An 18,302-nucleotide genomic window follows, 5' to 3' on the forward strand; every position below is an offset into this window, starting at 1 on the left:
TTTTGGAAAGTTTCCTTTCACTAGCAGCAATGAGGTACAGTTGTGATTATTTGACAATATCTGGAGTTATTGGCAAGAAATGAGAGCTGTAAAGGGAAATGAAAAAGATTCATATATTTAGTGAATTATATCACGAATATCACCAAGTTGACCTGTTTAGACTTAATTACATTTCTTAAGCATTAAAATGTTTATAAAGAACACAGTGACCTAAAAGTAAACATAATTTTCATACTCAAGTACAAAATATTAGGATTTTTAAGGGAAAGATGACAAAACAATGGCTCTATTTTAAATCATGTCATTATTACAGTGGTAAGAAGCATATAGTTGCATTCGTAATCGATTCTGAAAATGTCAATGTAAAAATCTTAAGTGTTTACAAAATCTGTTGTCCAAATGAGGGAAATAAATAAGCAAACAAGCACGCTTACTGGTCATTTTTGCCTCATTAGGGTCTTGAAGGAATTCTTCTGGAGTTAGAGTACTTTGCTTGCTTCAGGATGAAAGCCCAGAAAATGAAGATCTTCCCGTGACAGTTTGTAGGACACAGATTTAATTGCAAATTTACTGTAGCTAATTCTAATTTCCAGTTGGCGATTTCTTTCTGAGCACTGAATTGGGCAATCCAATATAAAGTTAACTTACTGGCCATAATTATTCCTCCTGGCTGTCACTTTTTTTTAACTTTTTAAACTTTTTATTTTCACCAGAGTCACTTGCCATATTTTTTTTCATTTTTAAAATTATTATACTTTAAGTTCTGGGATACATGTGCAGAACGTGCAGGTTTGTTACATAGGTATATACGTGCCATGGTGGATTGCTGCACCCATCAACCCATCATCTACATTAGGTATTTCTCCCAATGCTATCCCTCCTCTACTCCCCCACCACCTGACAGGCCCCAGTGTGTGATGTTCCCTTCACTGTGCCCATGTGTTCTCATTGTTTAACTCCCACTTATGAGTGAGAACATTCGGTGTTTGGTTTTCTGGCTGTCACTTTTACCCATAGATTAGTAGACTCCACTATTTGCAGTGTGCTGCTCACCTTATATTATGAAATTTAAACATTCAAGATATAATCTGCAGTCTTGTTACCAAAATGTAGTTGTGTCCAGCTAGCCCTGGGTGTATCTTGACAGGTTTTAATACACTTAAATTAATTTAAAATTCCAAACCCAGCTGAAGTATTTCTGTAACATGTAATTTCTTACAGTATAAAAGTAATATGCTTGAGAGTTCATGGAACACAGAGAAATATCAGCAGTGTGGTGGTGGATAATGTTTGTTTGAATTTTCAAAAGAAGTAAAAGCAGATTTCACATTCAGTATTGATTTCCATTGCCATATATTAAAATTAATTTATTAAACAGAGAAGAGTGATTACTAGAACCAAAATACATTGACTTAAGTAACTACATGCCAAGCTTACAGCATTTTCTTTTGTGATAGGTTTGCCAGACTTAAATTTAGTCTTGATTTTAGTAACTTAGTAGAAAGGATTGAGTTACATGGGCTGGATAATGCTGGGATTGCTCTACTCAAAAATAATTAATGGATTGTTACTAATCTAAAGGCCACGTTTTAGAAACGTTCCTTGTGAGCTTTGTATCTGATCTCATTAGATTGAACTTTTAAAATATGAAGACCATAATGCAAACATGTATGTAAATTACTCTTACATAGACAATCTTAGTGTGATGAATACTGGGATTTAGCATTTGGGTGTCATGTTTTAAGAAAGGTTTGAGCTCAGAGGAAGATGCGTAACCTGCTGCTAAAAATGACATGTTGTCTAAGGAACTTAATGGAAGGAAGTTTTGCCTAGAGAAGATAAATTTTGGGAAAAGAGTATGATATATCTTTCCCACACTTCAAATCACTTTTTTTTTGTGGTAGATTTAGATTTATTCCACATTGCTAAGAAGAAAAAAAAACAGGGGGAGGATAGATAAATGGGTTGCAATTCTGAAATTACAGGGAGTTAGATTTCAGTTGAAGGGACTCTGACATTAGGTGCGTAGGTATTTATCCTGGATCAATTCTGAGATCACTTTTGTCTCTCAAATTGTACCAAGTTAGATCACGCTTATTTTGAAATGTGCCCTGCCATTCCTGACTCTTACTTTAGTCTTAATTGAAGGAAACAAATATTTTAACATAATATAACATCAATATAAGTGATTTTGCATATGTAATGTGTTCTTGACAAAGGCATAAATCGTAGGCATATGTCAATTTTGAGTTGTGGCTATAATGAAGGTAAAAGAATACTGAACCAAAAAAAAAAGAAACAGGCAAGAAAATTAAGGAAGTAAAGGTCTTATATTAAGGAAGTAAAGGCAGATAAGTAAGTGACAAATACAGGGGTTTTTTTTCCTGTACTTTAAGTTCTGGGGTACATGTGCAGAATGTGCAGGTTTTCTACGTAAGTATACACGTGCCATGGTGGCTTCCTGCACCCATCAACCCATCATCTACATTAGATATTTCTCCTAATGCTATCCCTCCCCTAGCTCCCTACCCCCTGACAGGCCCCGGTGTGTATAGTTCTAAAAGAGCATATGACTAATGAGTCATGAGTGACTTCAGGGCATGGAACTGGTATAATTCAATGAAAAATGTGTCAGAATTAATTTGAAGTTCCTTGTTTCTGTCTAGCAAGCTAGGGGATTCCATCTGACTGTGTTGAATATCTCATTTTGCTTTAAAAATATTCTTATGACTAAAGCACAATGCAGAATGCAGCACACACCTTAGAAGTCATTTGCTCACCTATGATTTTACAATTTGCACAGTATTTCAATTGGAATTTAGCCTGTTTTGCACTTTGAGACAATAAAGGAGAAAGGAGGCTGAAATTCCAAACGGTGAATTAGCTAAGGACTTCAATAGAAAGGTAAGAATTGGATCATATTTTATTTGAAAAAAGGTTTTTTAACTACAATTCATGAATTTAACGAAACATTTTATACAACCCAAATGTATTTTTTTATTTTCTTATTATGCTTGTGCTTCTTAAACCATGATACATCTCCAATCTGGTGTCACTGGTCAACAACTTAATAAGGTTTCAATGTGAAAGAGTTACACAATAGTGTGAATTACTATCACTGTTGAATAAAGCAATTATATTTCTCCAAGTGTTACCATATATTAAAGTTACAAAAGGAGAGATTGAGAATGTAGGCCAGGTGTGCCTCTTTACCTTTCCTCTTTACCTTCCATCACGATAGTAAGCTTCTTGAGGTCCTCAGGGAAAGCTGAGCAGATGTTGGTACCATGCTTCCTATACAGCCTACAGAACCTTGAGCCAGTTAAACCTCTTTTCTTATGAGTTACTCATCCTCAGGTATTTCTTTATAGCAATGCAAGAATGGCCTAATATGGTCTGGTTGGAATGTGTGAAAAGAGAATGGGAAGGGAGAGATTCAATAACAAATGTAGACAACTCTTTCTGAGAATTTTGTTACTAAGGGGAGCAGAGAAGTGGGACTATAACTGGTAATGAATGTAGGGTCAAGAGAGAATTTTAATATATCTATTTTCAAGAAGGGAGGAACAAAAACGTAAAAGAATAATAAAAGCATGCTGATGGGAATTGTCCATTAGAGGGAAAATTAGACCATATTGAACAGAGATGATTAATTTTTGACACAGAGTTCTTGAGTAGGCAAGAGGAACACAAGTGGAGGCATCGAAAGTAAATAAAAGTGTGGATAGTTCAACAAAGGTACCATTTGGGACAGCAGAATATTAATAATTCTGATGCATGATTTTGACCTTTGGAATTTCAAGTTCTCTGGAAAGCTGTGTGGGAAATATTTTGGAGCAAGGAGCCTTGCAGCAACTCTCAGATCTTATCATGTTCAAAAAGTAGACCAGATCTTCCATTAACAAGTTGGGTAATGTTGGATTTTGGTGTATAACTTGCTGAACCTCAGTTTCATCCAGAAAATGAGGGATCGATCTCTAAGATACTTTTCTTCTCTAATAGTTTGTGTTGGTATAGTGTCACTGGCTTTGTTTGAATAGCTGAAAAACACTTTTTATCCTCCCTGAAATCTTTATTCACATTTTGACATAGTGTATGGCCTCAGGTGAGTGACTCCTAAATCAACCATAGTTAATTAATGGAAGGAGGTCTGCATTATTGACAGAGAGGCAGAAGCAGGGAGAGGCATTCAGACAGGTACACATGCACACACACATACACACATACACATACATGCACACAAACTTTCCTAAATATCTCTCTTACATAAAACAAAGGAGAGAGAGAGAGAGTAATAACTGTTTTCCCTCACTACTTCATAACAATATAGAATAGATATTTGAGAAAGAACTTAAAGAGATGCATGAAATGCATTTAGAGATATTTTATTGCATTTTTTAACAAACTCGGCAACTGTTAACTGCATGGAAAGTTTGCATGCCATCTGGTCCTTTGTCTCTGCACACAGTTTTTATCTTAATTCAGAATTTCTTCTTTTTTTATTATTTCATGGTCATTTTTCTTTTCCTCATGAAACTGACCTATACTTATATCCATGCTTAATTTCTGTCCTAAGGAATGTATTCTAAACTCTGTTATCATTCGTATGAAGTAGTTCAGCTTTTGTTTGTTTACTCCAAGACTTATAATATTATATGTAATTCTTAGGGACAATGAATACCCTCAACTCTCTTCACAGTGTAGCTCCAAGCTACTTTTATAATCATTTCCATAATTTCTGACTTTCCACTATTCTCTTTTCTGTGGTAAACAAATTTATTGGTCCAAATTGTCACCCTAAATTTATGGGAAAATTGTTTAGGATGTGATCTTGCCTGTTTTCTTTTGACCTTTCCATTGAACCCAAGCTTGATATGTTAACATCAAGGGCTATCACTTTTCTGAGACTAGAATTGGTTTGCTTCACATATAATACTGAAGATGAGGAAAAAGGAAAGAAAATCTCAGTTAACTGCAGGCAGTGCAGAAAAAGATGCCAGCTACATTTGAAGGACTTCTCAGATTTGTGGCTAGGTCCTTCTCAAAGTAAACACTGCTGACCTTGAGATTTCTCACTATTATTCTTTTCTCAGAGAATTCATTAAGTGGTGCCATTAAAACCTGACCGTTGTGCTTATCATTGTTGTTACTGTGATGGCAATAGAATTCAGTATCCTGCTGTCCGAAGCAAAAGGCAGGTGAGAGAACCCCTGAAGTTTGAGAAACATTTTGAATCAGTCTAGTGATCTGACAAAATGAAGCGGGAGAACTGACAATGGTTGAAATAAATTTTACATGTAGTTAGTTATGGAAGGAGGTACAAAGTCATGTTTATCCCCTAATCTTTGGAAACTAGTAGTGATATGGCCAGTTTCTAAAACAGAAAGTTTATATCTTAAACCTGAACAAAGGGTACATAGATCATTCTAATTCTGGAATTTTATTATACTATCTTATAAGTAAGAATAGTCATAACCACTCACTTATGGTCTGGCCAATTTCTAAAATAATAAAATAAGATGTTAGCCAAAAGTCATTTCTTTCACAAATAATTAATTAGTATGTTCAAAAATACTTATCAAATAGTGTTAAATTCAAATGAGTAAGGTAAATCTGCAGAACTGAGAAAATTTTGTAGTACTTTTGTGGATGCAGAAAGCAATTTCTGCAGCACAACATAGTACAATCCTGTTTGTAAAAAAAGGATATAGATGTGTATATGTGCATGTATACATTTTTGTGTGGATAAAAATAGAGAAAATAAAGATACTAGATCATTCACAGTGGCCATCTCCTGGGAATAGAATTGGATTAGGAAAGGATGATTCATTTTTAAAATACATTTCCAGACAAAAATCTCAAAACAAAATGGGTGAGATTGCAGTTGGTCATTATTTTACCATTTTCTATATTTTATACATTTTCTACAAGATATATGTTACACCTTTGTGATTAATAAAATAATGAATTACACCAAATATAAGTATTTATTAAGAACCTATTATCTCAGGCGCCAAGGTTACAGAAGGAAGAAACTGCAGGATATAAAAAGGAATGGATGTAGTACTACCATGAAGAAATTTACTGTAGACAAACATCGGTAGTGTTGGGGAAGTGTAAACCCAAACCTCCAAAGCAGGGATTGGGAGCTAGAAGCCTCGATATTTTGATACATTTAGGGTAAATTCAGACACAAAGGCACCTTTTCTCAGTAGAAATTAACAAACTCTTTTTTTTGTTTGTTTTTCTTTATTTCTTCTGGGGGAAAAAAAAAACACGAGATGAATGTGCAGATTTGTTACATAAGCATATATGTGCCATGGTGCTTTGCTGCACCTATTGACCCATCCTCTAAGTTCCCTCCCTTCCCCCTCCACCCTGCAACAGGCCCTGGTGTGTGTTACCATTGTTCAACTCCCACTTATGAGTGGGAACATGTGGCATTTGGTTGTCTGTTCCTGTGTTAGTTTGCTGAGGATGTTGGCTTCCAGCTTCATCCAGGTCCCTGCAATGGACATGATCTCATTCCTTTTTATGGCTGCATAGTATTCCATGGTGTGTATACATCACATTTTCTTTATCCAGTCTATCATTGATGAGTATTTGGATTGATTCCATGTCTTTGTTATTGTAAATAGTGCTGCAATAAACATATGTGTGCATGTCTCTTAATAGTCGGATGATTTATATTCCTTTGAGTACATACCCAATAATGGCATTGCTGGGTCAAATGGTATTTCTGGTTCTAGATCCTTGAGGAATCGCTCTACTGTCTTCCACAATGGTTCAAGCATTCCTTTACATGAACAATAGGCAAGGAGACTGCCAAATCATGAATGAACTCCCATTCACAACTGCCATAAAGAGAATAAAATACCTATGAATACAGCTAACAAGGGGTGTTTAGGACCTCTTCAAGGAGAACTACAAACCACTTCCCAAGGAATTAAAAGAGGACACAAACAAATAACGAAACTTTTCATCCTCATAGATAGGAAGAATCAATATCATGAAAATGGTCATACTGCCCAAAGTAATTTATAGATTCAATGCTATTCCATCAAACTACCATTGACATTCTTCACAGAATTAGAAAAACACTACCTTAAATTTCATATGGTATCAAGAAGACCTGGTAAAGCAAAGACAATACTAAGAAAAATAAAGACAAGCTAGAGGCATCATGCTACCTGACTTCAAACTATACTCCAAGGCTACAGTAACTAAAACAGCATGGTACTGATACCAAAACAGACATAAAGACCAATGGAACAGAGCAGAGACCTCAGAAATAACACCACACATCTACAGACACCTGATGTTCAACAAACCTAACAAAAACAAGTAATAGGGAAAGGATCTCCTATTCAATAAATGGTGCTGGGAAAACTGGCTAGCCATATGCAGAAAACTGAAACTGAACCCCTTACTTACACTTTATACAATAATTAACTCAATATGGATTAAAGACTTAAATGTAGAACATAAAACCATAAAAACCCTAGGAGCAAGCCTAGGGAATACTATTCAGACATATGAATGGGCAAAGACTTCATGAAGAAAACACCAGAAGCAATTGTAACAAGAGCAAAATTTGATAAATGGGATCTAATTAAACGAAAGAGCTTCTGCACAGCAAAAGAAACTATCATCAGAGTGAACAGGCAGCATACAAAATGGGAGAAAATTTTTGCAATCCACCCATCTGACAAAGGTCTAATACCCAGATTTTACAAGAAACTTGAACAAATTTACAAGGAAAAAAGCAAACGACCCCATTAAAAAGAGGGCAAAGGATATGAACAGACACTTTTCAAAAGAAGACATTGGCCAGCAAACATATGAAAAAAAGCTCAACATCATTGATCATCAGATAAATGCAAATCAAAACCACAGTGAGATACCATCTCACGCCTGTCAGAATGGCGTTATTAAAATTCAAGACAATAGATGCTGGCATGGATGTGGAGAAATAGGAATGCTTTTACACTGTTGGTGGGAAAGTAAACAAACTTTTTATGCAATCAATTTTTATATCAATAAGATGTAAAGTCTGATGACAATTATATTAAATTATAAATCTGTGAAAGTTTTCTGAAGAAAACTAGAATACTTACACTTTAAGTGTGTTTTATTCTACTGATCTGCTTTGACACAGATCCAAATCTTAAACTGGTCCCCTTGGATAGAACACAGGTGTCCAGGATAGTGAAATTTTATGGAAACTATTGTTTTTTAATACGTAAGAAAGTAACCGGATTTCATCTTAATTCTCAAACAGATCCCTAAAATAATATTTTTACCCTGGGGAATACTGGCCATCTCCAACCGCAATCTGTTATCTATCATTTGTCTTCAACAAATAGAATCTCAAGATAGGACCTGGGGATAAAAATCACTGTTCCAGGGGGCGGAGCAAGATGGCCGAATAGGAACAGCTCCAGTCTCCAACTCCCAGCGCCAGCGACACAGAAGACCGGTGATTTCTGCATTTTCAACTGAGGTACTGGGGTCATCTCACTAGGGAGTGCCAGACAATCGGTGCTGGTCAGCTGCTGCAGCCTGACCAGCGAGAGCTGAAGCAGGGCGAGGCATCGCCTCACCTGGAAGCGCAAGGGGGAAGGAAATCCCTTTTCCTAGCCAGGGGAACTGAGACACACAACACCTGGAAAATCGGGTAACTCCCACCCCAATACTGCGCTTTAAGAAACAGGCACACCAGGAGAATATATCCCACACCTGGCCGGAGGGTCCCACGCCCACGGAGCCTCCCTCTGCTAACACAGCAGTCTGCGGCGATCTCCGCAAGGCAGCAGCGAGGCTGGGGGAGGGGCCCCGCCATTGCTGAGGCTTAAGTAGGTAAACAAAGCCGCTGGGAAGCTCGAACTGGGTGGAGCTCACAGCAGCTCAAGGAAGCCTGCCTGTCTCTGTAGACTCCACCTCTGGGGACAGCCCACAGCTGAAGTCCAATAGGGGAAGCAGCGGGGCCGGTGCAGACGCGAATGACTCTGTCTGACAGCTTTGGGGAGAGCCGTGGATCTCCCAACGCGGAGGTTGAGATCTGAGAACGGACAGACTGCCTGCTCAGTGGGTCCCTGACCCCTGAGTAGCCTAACTGGGAGACATCCCCCACTAGGGGCAGTCTGACACCCCACACCTCACAGGGTGGTACACCCCTGAGAGGAACTTCCAAAGAAGAATCAGACAGGTACACTCGCTGTTCAGCAATATTCTATCTTCGGCAACCTCTGCTGCTGATACCCAGGCAAACAGGGTCTGGAGTGGACCTCAAGCAATCTCCAACAGACCAACAGACAGTCCTTCTGACTGTCAGACGAAAACTATCAAACAGGAAGGACACCTATACCAAAACCCATCAGTACGTCACCATCATCAAAGACCAGAGACAGATAAAACCACAAAGATGGGGAAGAAGCAGGGCAGAAAAGCTGGAAATTCAAAAATAAGAGCGCATCTCCCCCTGCAAAGGAGCGCAGCCCATCGCCAGCAACGGATCAAAGCTGGTCAGAGAATGACTTTGACGAGATGAGAAGAAGGCTTCAGTCCATCAAACTTCTCAGAGCTAAAGGAGGAATTACGTACCCAGCGCAAAGAATAAAAATCTTGAAAAAAGAGTGGAAGAATTGACAGCTAGACTAATTAATGCAGAGAAGATCATAACGAAATGACAGAGATGAAAACCATGACACGAGAAATACGTGACAAATGCACAAGCTTCAGTAACCGACTCGATCAACTGGAAGAAAGAGTATCAGCGATTGAGGATCAAATGAATGAAATGAAGCGAGAAGAGAAACCAAAAGAAAAAGAAGAAAAAGAAATGAACAAAGCCTGCAAGAAGTATGGGATTATGTAAAAAGACCAAATCTACGTCTGATTGGGGTGCCTGAAAGTGAGGGGGAAAATGGAACCAAGTTGGAAAACACTCTTCAGGATATCATCCAGGAGAACTTCCCCAACCTAGTAGGGCAGGCCAACATTCAAATTCAGGAAATACAGAGAACGCCACAAAGATACTCCTCCAGAAGAGCAACTCCAAGACACATAATTGCCAGATTCACCAAAGTTGAAATGAAGGAAAAAATCTTAAGGGCAGCCAGAGAGAAAGGTCGGGTTACCCACAAAGGGAAGCCCATCAGACTAACAGCAGATCTCTCGCAGAAACTCTACAAGCCAGAAGAGAGTGGGGGCCAATATTCAACATTCTTAAAGAAAAGAATTTTCAACCCAGAATTTCATATCCAGCCAAACTAAGTTTCATAAGTGAAGGAGAAATAAAATCCTTTACAGATAAGCAAATGCTTAGAGATTTTGTCACCACCAGGCCTGCCTTACAAGAGACCCTGAAGGAAGCCCTAAACATGGAAAGGAACAACCGGTACCAGCCATTGCAAAAACATGCCAAAATGTAAAGACCATCGAGGCTAGGAAGAAACTGCATCAACTAACGAGCAAAATAACCAGTTAATATCATAATGACAGGATCAAGTTCACACATAACAATATTAACCTTAAATGTAAATGGACTAAATGCTCCAATTAAAAGACACAGACTGGCAAACTGGATAAAGAGTCAAGACCCATCAGTCTGCTGTATTCAGGAGACCCATCTCACATGCAGAGACATACATAGGCTCAAAATAAAGGGATGGAGGAAGATCTACCAAGCAAATGGAGAACAAAAAAAAGCAGGGGTTGCAATCCTAGTCTCTGATAAAACAGACTTTAAACCATCAAAGATCAAAAGAGACAAAGAAGGCCATTACATAATGGTAAAGGGATCAATTCAACAGGAAGAGCTAACTCTCCTAAATATATATGCACCCAATACAGGAGCACCCAGATTCATAAAGCAAGTCCTTAGAGACCTACAAAGAGACTTAGACTCCCATACAATAATAATGGGAGACTTCAACACTCCACTGTCAACATTAGACAGATCAACGAGACAGAAAGTTAACAAGGATATCCAGGAATTGAACTCATCTCTGCACCAAGCGGACCTAATAGACATCTATAGAACTCTCCACCCCAAATCAACAGAATATACATTCTTCTCAGCACCACATCGCACTTATTCCAAAATTGACCACATAATTGGAAGTAAAGCACTCCTCAGCAAATGTCAAAGAACAGAAATTATAACAAACTGTCTCTCAGACCACAGTGCAATCAAACTAGAACTCAGGACTAAGAAACTCAATCAAAACCGCTCAACTACATGGAACTGAACAACCTGCTCCTGAATGACTACTGGGTACATAACGAAATGAAGCAGAAATAAAGATGTTCTTTGAAACCAATGAGAACAAAGATACAACATACCAGAATCTCTGGGACACATTTAAAGCAGTGTGTAGAGGGAAATTTATAGCACTAAATGCCCACAAGAGAAAGCAGGAAAGATCTAAAATTGACACTCTAACATCACAATTAAAAGAACTAGAGAGGCAAGAGCAAACACATTCAAAAGCTAGCAGAAGGCAAGAATAACTAAGATCAGAGCAGAACTGAAGGAGATAGAGACACAAAAAACCCTCCAAAAAATCAATGAATCCAGGAGTTGGTTTTTTGAAAAGATCAACAAAATTGACAGACCGCTAGCAAGACTAATAAGAAGAAAAGAGAGAGGAATCAAATAGACGCAATAAAAAATGATAAAGGGGATATCACCACCGACCCCACAGAAATACAAACACCATCAGAGAATACTATAAATGCCTCTACGCAAATCAACTAGAAAATCTAGAAGAAATGGATAATTTCCTGGACACTTACACTCCCAAGACTAAACCAGAAGAAGTTGAATCCCTGAATAGACCAATAGCAGGCTCTGAAATTGAGGCAACAATTAATAGCCTACCCACCAAAAAAAGTCCAGGACCAGATGGATTCACAGCTGAATTCTACCAGAGGTACAAGGAGGAGCTGGTACCATTCCTTCTGAAACTATTCCAATCAATAGAAAAAGAGGGAATCCTCCCTAACTCATTTTATGAGGCCAACATCATCCTGATACCAAAGCCTGGCAGAGACACAACAAAAAAGAGAATTTTAGACCAATATCCCTGATGAACATCGATGCAAAAATCTCAATAAAATACTGGCAAACCGGATTCAGCAGCACATCAAAAAGCTTATCCACCATGATCAAGTGGGCTTCATCCCTGGGATGCAAGGCTGGTTCAACATTCGCAAATCAATAAACGTAATCCAGCATATAAACAGAACCAAAGACAAGAACCACATGATTATCTCAATAGATGCAGAAAAGGCTTTTGACAAAATTCAACAGCCCTTCATGCTAAAAACGCTCAATAAATTCGGTATTGATGGAACGTACCTCAAAATAATAAGAGCTATTTATGACAAACCCACAGCTAATATCATACTGAATGGGCAAAAACTGGAAAAATTCCCTTTGAAAACTGGCACAAGACAGGGATGCCTCTCTCACCACTCCTATTCAACATAGTGTTGGAAGTTCTGGCTAGGGCAATCAGGCAAGAGAAAGAAATCAAGGGTATCCAGTTAGGAAAAGAAGAAGTCAAATTGTCCCTGTTTGCAGATGACATGATTGTATATTTAGAAAACCCCATTGTCTCAGCCAAAATCTCCTTAAGCTGATAAGCAACTTCAGCAAAGTCTCAGGATACAAAATTAATGTGCAAAAATCACAAGCATTCTTATACACCAGTAACAGACAAACAGAGAGCCAAATCAGGAATGAACTTCCATTCACAATTGCTTCAAAGAGAATAAAATACCTAGGAATCCAGCTTACAAGGATGTAAAGGACCTCTTCAAGGAGAACTACAAACCACTGCTCAGTGAAATCAAAGAGGACACAAACAAATGGAAGAACATACCATGCTCATGGATAGGAAGAATCAATATCGTGAAAATGGCCATACTGCCCAAGGTGATTTATAGATTCAATGCCATCCCCATCAAGCTACCAATGAGTTTCTTCACAGAATTGGAAAAAACGCTTTAAAGTTCATATGGAACCAAAAAGAGCCCGCATTGCCAAGACAATCCTAAGTCAAAAGGACAAAGCTGGAGGCGTCACGCTACCTGACTTCAAACTATACTACAAGGCTACAGTAACCAAAACAGCATGGTACTGGTACCACAACAGAGATATAGACCAATGGAACAGAACAGAGTCCTCAGAAATAATACCACACATCTACAGCCATCTGATCTTTGACAACCTGAGAGAAACAAGAAATGGGGAAAGGATTCCCTATTTAATAAATGGTGCTGGGAAAATTGGCTAGCCATAAGTAGAAAGCTGAAACTGGATCCTTTCCTTACCCCTTATACGAAGATTAATTCAAGATGGATTAGAGACTTAAATGTTAGACCTAATACCATAAAAACCCTAGAAGAAAACCTAGGTAGTACCATTCAGGACATAGGCATGGGCAAGGACTTCATGTCTAAACACCAAAAGCAACGGCAGCAAAAGCCAAAATTGACAAATGGGATCTAATTAAACTAAAGAGCTTCTGCACAGCAAAAGAAACTACCATCAGACTGAACAAGCAACCTACAGAATGGGAGAAAATTTTTGCAACCTACTCATCTGACAAAGGGCTAATATCCAGAATCTACAAAGAACTCAAACAAATATACAAGAAAAAAACAAACAACCCCATCAAAAAGTGGGAAAGGATATGAACAGACATTTCTCAAAAGAAGACATCCATACAGCCAACAGACACATGAAAAAATGCTCATCATCACTCGCCATCAGAGAAATGCAAATCAAAACCACAATGAGATACCATCTCACACCAGTTAGAATGGCAATCATTAAAAGTCAGGAAACAACAGGTGTTGGAGAGGATGTGGAGAAATAGGAACACTTTTACACTGTTGGTGGGATTGTAAACTAGTTCAACCATTATGGAAAACAGTATGGCGATTCCTCAAGGATCTAGAACTAGATGTACCATATGACCCAGCCATCCCACTACTGGGTATATACCAAAGGATTATAAATTACTCTACTACAAAGACACATGCACACGTATGTTTATTGCGGCACTATTCACAATAGCAAAGACTTGGAATCAACCAAATGTCCATCTGTGACAGACTGGATTAAGAAAATGTGGCACATATACACCATGAATACTATGCAGCCATCAAAAAGGATGAGTTTGCGTCCTTTGTAGGGACATGGATGCAGCTGGAAACCATCATTCTTAGCAAACTATCACAAGAAGAGAAAACCAAACACCGCATGTTCTCACTCATAGGTGGGAACTGAACAATGAGATCACTTGGACGGGGAGGGGAACATCACACACTGGGGCCTATCATGGGAGGGGAGGAGGGAGGGATTGCATTGGGAGTTATACATGATATAAATGATGATTGATGGTGCTGACGAGTTGATGGGTGCAGCACACCAACATGGCACAAGATACATATGTAACAAACTGCACGTTATGCACATGTACCCTAGAACTTAAAGTGTAATAAAAATAAATAAATTAATTAATTAATAAAAAAAAAAAAAACGGAATACAAAAAAAAAAAAAAATCACTGTCCATGGCATTGAGAGCTGCACGTTCTTTAGGTCCCCGTTGAATGTTTTTTTAGTTGTTTACTTAGGCTTTGAATCTGAATTGGAAAGGAACTATTTAAATATGAAACCCTAATGAGCTCTATTTTAACATGGGTCAATACTTCTCACGAAAGTTTTGGCATATCTACTAATTCTACGTTACACTTAATCACGCTGATTGATAAAATGAGTGGGAAACTGGGTCCTCATGGGAATAAACACATGGACACACTCCCGAAAAATGAATCTGCAGCTACAGAGTCCAAACAGCTTAGGGATTCCACACACTACACACTTGGAAAATATGAATTTTGGCTAATCTTACTTTTTCAGTAGTCTAGAAATGCTTACACAGGAACATGCTCCTATATTTCACCCATCTGTGATATTATTTTAACCTAAAATTTTGAGATGTTCCCAGATGCATGGACCAGACTGAGTATCAGACTGTCACTGCACTCCTTTAGTCTGTCTTTTGCAATTAGAGGCATGCCCGTTATTTTGCAAATGAAATGAAAATATATTAAGGACGTATGTATTTCCATTGCACTACTTTGGTATTTTTAAGAGGAAACAGGTTTATTAACATCCATATCTCATGTATACATGGATGACATCCAGTGATGAGTAATTTGTTTTTTTTTTTTTTTTCTAACTTTTATTTTAGGTTTGGGGGCATGTTGCAGGTTTGTTATATAGCTAAACTCATGTCATGGGGGTTTTTGTTGTACAGATTATTTTATCATCCAGCTATTAAGCCTGGTACTTATTAGTTATTTTTTCTGCTCCTTTCCCTCCGCCCATTCCCTACCCTCAAGTAGACCCCAGTGTCTGCTGTCCCCTTCTTTCTGTTCATGAGTTCTCAACATTTAGCTCCCAATCATAAGTGAGAACAGTAGTATTTGGTTTTCTGTTCCTGCATTAGTTTGCTGTTGGGAACAGGCCCCCAAAATCTGGCCATAAACTGGCCCCAAAACTGGCCATAAACAAATCTCTGCAGCACTGTGACATGTTCATGATGGCCATAATGCCCACGCTGGAAGGTTGTGGGTTTACCGAATGAGGGCAAGGAATACCTGGCCCACCAGGGCGGAAAACTGCTTAAAGGCTTTCTTAAACCACAAACAATAGCATGAGTGATCTGTGCCTTAAGGACATACTCCTGCTGCAGATAACTAGCCCAACCCATCCTTTTATTTCAGCCCATCCCTTTGTTTCCCATAGGGATACTTTTAGTTAATCTAATATCTATAGAAACAATGCTAATGACTGGCTTACTGTTAGTAATGTTAGAGATTTACATGGGTAAATCTCTGTTCAAGGCTCTCAGCTCTGAAGGCTGTGAGACCCCTGATTTTCCACTTCACACCTCTATATTTCTGTGTGTGTGTCTTTAATTCCTCTAGCGCCACTGGTTTAGGGTCTCCCTGACTGGGCTGGTCTCGGCCATTTCCTAAGGATAATGGCCTCCAGCTCTATCCATGTCCTGCAAAAGACATAATCTCATCTTTTTTATGGCTACATAGTATTCCATGGTTTTATGTACCACATTTTCTTTCTTTATGTAATCCCTCATTGATGACATTAAGTTGATGCCATGTCTTTGCTATTGTGAATAATGCTGCAGTGAAAATTTGCATGCATGTGCCTTTGGGTAGAATGATTTATATTCCTCTGAGTATATGCCCAGTAATGGTATTGCTGGGCTGAATGGTAGTTTTCTCTTTAGCTCTCTGAGGAGCTTTCCACAGTGGTTGAACTAATTTACACTCCTGCCAACAGTGTATAAGTGTATAAGTGTTTCCTTTTCTCTGCAACCTCACCAGCTTCTGTCATTTTTGACTTTTTCATAACAGCCATATCTGAGTAGTGTGAGATGGTATTTATTGTGGTTTTGATTTGCATTTCCCTGATAATCAGTGACATTGAGCTTTTCTTCATATGTTTGTTGGCCACATGTATGTCTTATTTTGAAAGATGTTTGTTCATGTCCTTTGCCCACTTTTTAATGAGTTGTTTGTTTTTCTCTTATAAGTTTGTTTAATTTCTTTATAAATGCTGAATACGAGACCTTTGTTGGAGCCCAGAAATATGGTTGCACATCTACGGCCATCTGATCTTCGACAAAGCTGACAAAAACAAGCAATGGGAAAGGACTCCCTATTCAATAAGTGGTGCTGGGATAAATGGTTAGTTATGTGCCAAAAATTAAAACTGGAGTACTTCCTTACACCATATACAAAAGTCAACTCAAGATGAATTAAACACTTAAATGTAAAACCAAAACTATAAAATGCTGGAAGACAACCTAGACAATACCAGCCTGGACATAGAAACGTGCAAAGATTTCATGACAAAGGCACCGAAAGCAATCGCAACAAAAGCAAAAATTGACAAATGGTATCTAATTAACTTAAGAGCTACTGTACAGCAAAGGAAACTATCAACAGAGTAAAAAGACAACATACACAATGGGATAAAATATTTGCAAACTAATTATTTTCATATTAAGGGTGTCTGCTCTTGAAGGTGCTTGATTTTATTGTCAGAATGGAGATGCACAAGAAATAGGAAAAAGAATCTCAAGTTATAGAAACTGATTCTAGTTTTGAGGTACTTCATAGACGTGAAATATGTATCTTTGAATGGTGTGTATACATACCAAATATGTATCTTTGAATGGTATGTATATAGGGAAAGCATAATATGGTTTTAATGGATGAGGTAGGTCAAGATTTTCAAATCTAACTAATTGCCTCAAGCAAAAATTACTCTTTAGTAGATGCCATATTCAACTTTCTCTTGCAATCCTGTAGGGAATATCTGAGTGCTCTGAGTCTTAATATAGCAATGCTCAAGTTCTTACAACAAGATGCTTAACTCATAGCAATGTTGAATCTTCCCTTTATTTTTTGATATGCCTAAGTGTTTACCATTGTGTCACAGTGTAATGTGAGGAAAATGTTTTACATGGTCATAGTAGCACCATTAATAATCTCTGATGAATGTATTGTTTCCTCAGTGTCCTGCAGTGGTTAGGAGATGCGTATACTGGTCCAGCTTGTTAAACAGCTGATAATATTTTTCAGAGACTTTTCAAGTCCATTTGCCATTTTATTAAACACACTCCTGTTTCGTTTTTTGTTGCTTCACCTGGAATTGTAACTGTTTGGATAAAGTTATTTCTGTTTTAAAAAAAATTTACTTAAAGTTCCGGGATAGATGTGCAGAACGTGCAGGTTTGTTACATAGGTATATATGTGACATGGTGGTTTGCTGCACCTTTCAATATGTCATCTAGGTTTAAGCCCCACATGCCTTAGGCATTTGTCCTAATACTCTCCCTCCCCTTGACCCCACCTCCCAACAGACCCCAGTGTGTGATGTCCCCTCCCTGTTTCCATGTGTTCTCATGGTTCAACTCCCACTTATAAGTGAGAACATGGGGTGTTTGGTTTTCCTGTGTTAGTTTGCTGAGAATGATGGTTTCTAGCTTCATCTATGTCCTGGAAAGGACATGAACGCATTCTATTTTATGGCTGCATAGTATTTTATGGTATATATGTGCCACATTTTCTTTATCCAGTCTATCATTGATGGGCATTTGGGTTGCTTCCAAGTCTTTGCTATTGTAAATAGTGCTATAATAAACATGTGTCTTTGTAGTAGAATGATTTATATTCCTTTGGGTATATTCCC

The 18,302-nt window shown here is 38.1% G+C and overlaps 1 long non-coding RNA gene across 1 annotated transcript; it reads left to right on the forward strand.

Annotated features, from left to right (window-relative positions):
* The first annotated feature begins 752 nt into the window (after positions 1-752).
* On the forward strand, positions 753-18,041 carry LOC117077875. Its single transcript, XR_004434851.1, has 3 exons — positions 753-774; positions 17,228-17,229; positions 17,826-18,041. It is a non-coding gene; the product is annotated as an uncharacterized LOC117077875 (long non-coding RNA).
* The last annotated feature ends 261 nt before the right edge of the window (positions 18,042-18,302 follow it).

This window comes from Trachypithecus francoisi, unplaced genomic scaffold (assembly GCF_009764315.1).
Source record: "Trachypithecus francoisi isolate TF-2019V2 unplaced genomic scaffold, Tfra_2.0 Lachesis_group6, whole genome shotgun sequence".
In the NCBI taxonomy this organism is placed as follows: domain Eukaryota; kingdom Metazoa; phylum Chordata; class Mammalia; order Primates; family Cercopithecidae; genus Trachypithecus; species Trachypithecus francoisi.